Source organism: Aythya ferina (genome assembly GCF_964211825.1).
Source record: "Aythya ferina genome assembly, chromosome: 1".
In the NCBI taxonomy this organism is placed as follows: Eukaryota; Metazoa; Chordata; class Aves; order Anseriformes; family Anatidae; genus Aythya; species Aythya ferina.
In genome coordinates this window covers 172,686,024-172,692,653 of record NC_140296.1, presented here as the reverse complement: position 1 = coordinate 172,692,653, position 6,630 = coordinate 172,686,024, and the positions used below count along the sequence as shown (strand labels likewise).

At 42.0% G+C, this 6,630-nt stretch overlaps 1 long non-coding RNA gene across 1 annotated transcript; it reads left to right on the top strand.

Annotated features, from left to right (window-relative positions):
- The first annotated feature begins 1,922 nt into the window (after nucleotides 1–1,922).
- LOC311424613 lies at nucleotides 1,923–5,718 on the top strand. Its single transcript, XR_014686134.1, has 2 exons — nucleotides 1,923–2,208; nucleotides 2,644–5,718. It is a non-coding gene; the product is annotated as an uncharacterized lncRNA (long non-coding RNA).
- The last annotated feature ends 912 nt before the right edge of the window (nucleotides 5,719–6,630 follow it).

Sequence of the window (6,630 nt, the reverse complement as noted above, 5' to 3'; positions counted from 1 at the left end):
CTAACATGTAAAACTAGTAAATGCATTACTTTTTGGCAGTTTTTTTGGCACTTTGTGGGGCTTAACTGTGCTTCAGTGAGAAGAATGTCTTCTGGTGTGAACTGAAATTATAAATTATACCTCTATGCCACAATGTGTTTTTGTTTTTTTTTTCTTCTTTGGGGGAGTTTGGGAGCAGGGGCAAAATTTCTTGTGGACAGCTGCAGGAGTTGCGAAATAATAATAAACTTTAGGTGAAGGAAAACTTCCTTCTCTATTGTGGTTGTTTCTGTTTTCTTTTCCATACAGTCTTAAAATGAAGGTCCCATTTTCTGGCCTTCGGCAGAGCGTAAGCATGCCGGAACACTTCACATTACATAGATCATATTTGTCTGCACTGAGAATATCATACCTATAGTCTGCTGCCGGCTGCAAAGTAGCCTATGCCTCAGGTACTGTTTCCTGCCTTTGTAACTTTTGTTACTACATCCTCGTAAGTCTTCAAAAGGGAAATGGAGTTACCCTGTTCAGAAAAAAACCACCACCCAGAAGAAACTTTGGTTGTTTTCAGGGCCTGAATTCTCACTGAAACCAAAGGCGGGTATAGAATCATAGATTATCCCGAGTTGGAATGGTCCCCTAAGGATCATCGAGTCCAACTCCTGGCACCACACAGGTGTACCCAAAAATTCAGACCATGTGACCAAGTGAACAGTCCAAATGCTTCTTAAACGCCGACAAGCTTGGTGCAGTGACTACTGCCCTGGGGAGTCTGTTCCAGTGTGCAGCAACCCTCTCAGTGAAGAACCTCTTCCTGATGTCTAGCCTAAGCCTCCCCTGCCTCAGGTTGACAGTATTCCCGTGGGTCCTATCACTGGGGATTGAAGAGAATAGATCGGTATCTGCCCATCCACTCCCCCTCGCAAGGAAGCTGTAGACTGCGACGAGGTCTCCCCTCAGCCACCTCGTTTCCAGGCTGAACAGGCCCAGTGACCTCAGCCGCTCCTCATATGTCTTCCCCTCTAGGCCCTTCGCCATCTTTGTAGCCCAGTATCTAACTGACTTGAAGAAAAAGGCTATCCTGGTTTGTTTACTAACAAAGGAGCATAAAATAGACGCGTGTCCTTGCCTCTGAAGAGGAGGTGAAGGAAGAGCCAGTGCAAGGAACACAAAAATCAGTTGCGCCAGACTAACATGTGGCTGTATCTGAGCTTGGAGACTGCAACCCTATTCAGACTTCCAGATCTAGAGGAACACTTTGGCTGCAGCCTAAGAGCCACACGTACATAAGCTCCCCCAAGCCAGCCAATCTTCTTCCCATGTCCTGCCAGGAAACAGCAATGTGAGCATGTAACCAAATCAAAGCCCAGACCTTCAGCCCAGTCCTTGACCTGAATAGTGAGTGAGGATCTGGATTCTGGCATTTATACGTGATAGCTTATAGGCAGTGGAAGTAAATAGTGTAGTCAGAGGTCACGGGGCTAGATTTTGAAAAGTCCTACATAAGGAAGACATCTCAGAAAAGCAGATTTAAATAACATTAATGACAAGAAAAGTAATTCTGATTGCTGTATTCTTTATCTGTCATGACTAGACAGATGAAAATCTATGAGAGCAATTTTGCCTTTAAGGTCATTTTCTTTATTCTTTGATTTCTTTATTTCTTTTATTTCTCTATCTGTCTATCTATTTATTTATTTACTTTAACAGGCTCTGTACTAATTTTCCTTACAGAATGACTAACAGAAATACGACCCTTGTGCACCTTTTGTAGTTAATTCATTAGGTTGACTCTAACCATTAAGCCCCTTGTCAGGTTATTTCTATTAGTGATAAGGAGCAATTGACCATAAAAGACTGAAGCCAGGTAGAGGAGCATATTCCATAAGGTCTCTTGGCTCCACCCTTGTGAAGTGAAATCTGCCAGGTGTGGGTCATTTAACCTTTGCTATATAGGAAGCTTGAGGAGGTGTGGGGAATTGCCTTCTTGAGGAAGGGGAAGTTTGAGGCTCAGGTTGTCTAGGGTGCTTTTCTGCTGTTGTGGTGAAGTGGGTTTAGTGTTCCCCCGTGGGCTGCTTTTTCTTCATGTTTTCTGCCGTCTGTGTGAAATAGTTTTAGTGACTCTGTGAGCTAGCTATGTTGGTGGTGCTTTCTCAGTACAGTAGAACCCTGGTGGTGAGACTTCATTGTGAAGCAGCATGGAAGTGACTCAGGTTCAGAAGCTGGCAGGTAAGTGTTCCTGGGTTCTACAGTTCTTTAATGTTGAGGAGTTTGAGTACTTCCTTCAGCTTGTCTGTTTTCATTGAAACTAATCATGTGGGTTCTGAGCTCCCTTTCCAGCCCTTAAAAACATAATAATAATAGTAAATAGAAATAAAACCCCACCAACTCAGAAGCTCCAGTGCTTACAGGTAAGCTTGACTTCCAAAAATGTTCTTAACTATTTGTTAAGATTGAACATCAGACAGTATGAAAAACGTGCCTTAACTTGTACTCAAATTACACCTTGTGGTAAGTAGAAACAGATTGGGAGAGATACTGGTGGCATTATCGTAACTTTCACTCAGTGGAAGTCATGAGACTGTGCTGTTCATAAAAGAAATGCTGTTTCCACAGCATGTGAGTCAAAAGCAGTACAAAGAAAGCCTCTCCTCTTCCCTACAGGCCTGCATGTCTTGGCTGCGGAGAAAGTTTTGGAAGAGGCCCACCAACTGAGAGAATCGATCTTCCTCTGTAGAAACCAGTGTCTGAGGTATCGAGGAAAGCATCCTTCTATGAAAGGAAGATGAGAGAGCAGGAACACAGCCCGTGCCACCCTGTGGTTTTGCCAACATGATGGTGCAGAGGACAGGAGAGAAAAGGACAGAAAACTGAGGCAGACACTTAAAGGCATTGTTACACAAGTTGTGAACAAAAACAAAGCCTCAGGAAAAGGGATTGTGTGAGAAAGGTGCTGCTCCAAATGACACAGGGCAGTCCTTAGGGTGGGCTGGTCCCCAGATCGAAGACCTCCTCAAGTTCTGCTGGAGCACCGTCACACACCGGGGGAGCAGGATGATCAGAGTCTGATGGAATGCAGTCCTCAAATGCTGGATGGATGTTGTTCTCAACATTGGGGACACCACACACCTTGTGAACTGAAGTAGGAGGCTCTGCAGCTTTCCTGCCTTTCAGCTCTGGCAACTTGGGTCTTTCTTCAGATGGAGGAAAAAGTCAGTTGAACAGAAACCTCCTCAATTCCAACAACTAGACAAGACAGTGAAGATAACACAGGAAAGAGACAGGGCCGCAAGTGGCAAAGGCTGGCACTGGTGGTAGAAGCAGTCAAAGAACACGTGTGAACAGGACTGCCTTCAATTAAAGGCTGTCTTACTGATTTTCTTTACATGAGTTGTAACCAAGTGGCCAGCTGCCAACAGAGACACCATGACACTCCAAGCTGAAGCTCACAGTGCACACTCCCTTGCAGCTTCACAGGGGCACCCACAAGCACAGACTGACCCCACCACAGGAGACTCTGCTACCTGGACAGGTAAGGGCCTTGGGACACCACAGTCCTGCTGCCTTTCCCTCGCCCTGCAAACAAACCCTGGGTCGGTTTGTACCTCTGCTTTCTGATGGCACGGGCCTCAGCTCTGGACTTTCTTACACCCAGCAATGACAGATGGAGAACACCCAGAATATCCCAGTCATGCCTGAGGCAGCAACATGCAAATGGATCTTTCCCTCCATAATGAACTGGTGAGAGCAGGACTGCTGGCCAACAGCAAATTGGAAGGATCACTGCAGTTAAGACAGGAGAGAAACCTGCCCTACATGATCTGAACCAGCCCCTCTGCCCAAAAAGTGTCATGCCTAACAAATGTGCAGAGCAAGTGCAAGAACAGGTGAAAGCACCAGCAGTTCCCATGCAGTGAGGAGCTACCAAGATCCACAAGTTTGCACAGCATTAAAGAGAACACAGCCCACTATGCTGGGCAGAAGAAGGATCTGGGCAAGAAGGATCTGAGATTGCAGAAACAACTCATTATATAGATAGTCTTAGTGCAGCACACATGTAATTATCCTAGTATTAATGCTGTCGGCAGCTCAAAGTGCTGTCTTTGGATCTTTCAGATGCTTTTCTGTTAGAAAAAGTTCCCCTTGATTACAGTACTCTGCTTGCATAAGACAATCATGCCTCACTAACCCAGACAAGCCACATCATACTCGTAGATCCCTGTCTGTGACCCATAGGAAGGTATATAATGAAACATACCATTTTCAGACCATGTTGCTCAGGATAGTCTCTGTCATCTGTTGGTCTCAAGCTTGAATGCTGTAAGACTGGTGGAGTGCATTGTTGAATTTTTTCTGCATACTTCCAACTTCAGGAGCCAGTCAAGCTGAGATAGCTTGAGATGCCAACTGCGACTTAGGATAAACTGTGCACCACAGAACTTGGTCCCCATAAGACACGTGGCTTCAGAATGACATCCTAAAATGAGATCCTTAGGAAAGGTTTAGTATTATACATTCGTGAAAATTGTATTGCAAAAACTGAAAGATTTAACTCACCCTTTCACACTTCATGTGTAGATTTGATTAATATGTTACCTGGAAACTAAGTCACCACTAATAGTAGTTTTATGTGATTAGATATCCATTTGAATCACTTCTGCTGAAGACATCTGATGGACAGATTATCTATCAGATATCAATGGAAACTGTACATGGAAAAAGATGTGTTGCCTGAGGTGTTGCCTGCTGGTACGGCCCACAGCAACATAACTGCAATCTTATTTCTGAGTCACTGATACACACTTCTCTGCCCTGCTTCACACTCCTCTAAAAGACACAAGAAAGCAAGCAGTAACAGTGGCCTACAGGACAGCACATTACATTTCTGGAGTTCTGAACTGTATCAGCATGAAGTTGTTTGACCCCTTTTCCTGTTCATTTAGCAAAAACTCTCATAAAAGGAAACAGTGGTTTTCCAGAAGAGGTTCTTACATTTTAAACTGATTTAGGCTTTCTTGCTTGTGTCTAAAAATCTCTTTCCAATCTTTCTTCATTTACTATTTAATGATCCCAAGTTCTTATAGACCCTGATACAGGCAAGCAGAGAAGAAAGTCTTTCTTGATAGGAGCTATCTCAAATGTTTTTTTTTTCTGTATGTCCATGATTACTTTTTCTATCTATCTTGGACAAACTTACACAAAGCTTTCACATACACCTGAATTAACATTTATTGTGATCACAGATGTGGACCAGAGGAAATCTTTACCAGACCAACTTACCAGAAAGACTTGGCTTTTCCAATAGAACTGAGCTAAATGATGCAGAATAGATAAGTATCGGTGTAGACTTTCTAATGTTTTCTGGAAGTCTGGCATTGTCTATACCCATCCTGACAGTCTCTTAGGTTTTGCATGTTCATGGGTGAAGCATTTATGTTCAGTAAATTTGATGTTTCTCTACCTGAATCATAGTTAACGAATATATATATAAAAAAAATCATAGTTGTATGCTTATATGAGAACAATGGACTGATTACTTGTACTGCTGTGATTTGAGAGAATAAAGTACACACAGCTTCCACATAGAGAGAAAACTTAGTAATTATTCCTTGTGAATGGATGCAGTCTTATATATAAAAAGCAGATTGAACGATCTAGATATAAACTGAAAGACACTTTTCTGTGGTAGCTAAGTGTTGTTAACTGGTGTGTATAAATAAAAGGATAATTGTGTGTTTATTGTGTCTGTATATATATCAGTCTTCATTTTTTGTTTCTTTTTTTTCCTAAACACAGAAAGTCTCTAAACTTCTAAAAAAATAAAAAAATAAAATATACATTCAATCTATTAGAATTCAATAAGAAATTAAACACTGTATATTCTCAGTAAAATGCATTGCATCATGAACAGTAGGACAATAACAATAGGTATGAATAAAACTGTTTATGATATAGAAAATAAAAGCGTAGCTTAATAATTCTCTTGCATATGCTACTCCAAACTTTCCAAGCATCAGTTTGGCTACCTCTTTGTCTTTCAGTCTCCTTCTCCAATAACCCCTACTGGACAACTGACAACAGATCCAAGATAGGCATTTCACTGGTCAAAGCTATTAACTTATACTTTTCTTTCACAGAACATTGAAGGAAATTAAATTACTTGTTCTTCCCAGAATGATGGCTGGCAAGTCCAATAGCACAATCCTTTTGTTAGTAAAGAACTGTAGATGGTGTACTTTTAAGCTGGGCAGGAAAATGGTGTCTTCTTGTTTGTTTTAGCTGAAGGGTATGTGATTCAAACAAAGGAAGAGATGAAGGAGATGGCTGCTTCTAAAGGAGACTTCTGGAGGAGATGTCTCCTTCCCTGAGAGCAGTAGTGAGAACAGGAAAAACAGATGTCTATGCAGACCAAGACTTGCAGAAAGAGGAGAGCAGACACAGTGCCTAACTAGCTGAAGAGAGGTGGTTTTCCAAAAGATTCAGATGTGACTGCAAGATGGTTCCATAAACCAGGAAATTTTCAATGACGTGGTAGATGAGAAGATTTATTTCAAAGCCTTTCTACCGTATCACAGTCTTTAATCTATCCTTATTCAAAATAGTTTCTTGTTCAGACTGTATTCAAACAAAAGCTACTGTAACCTTGTAATT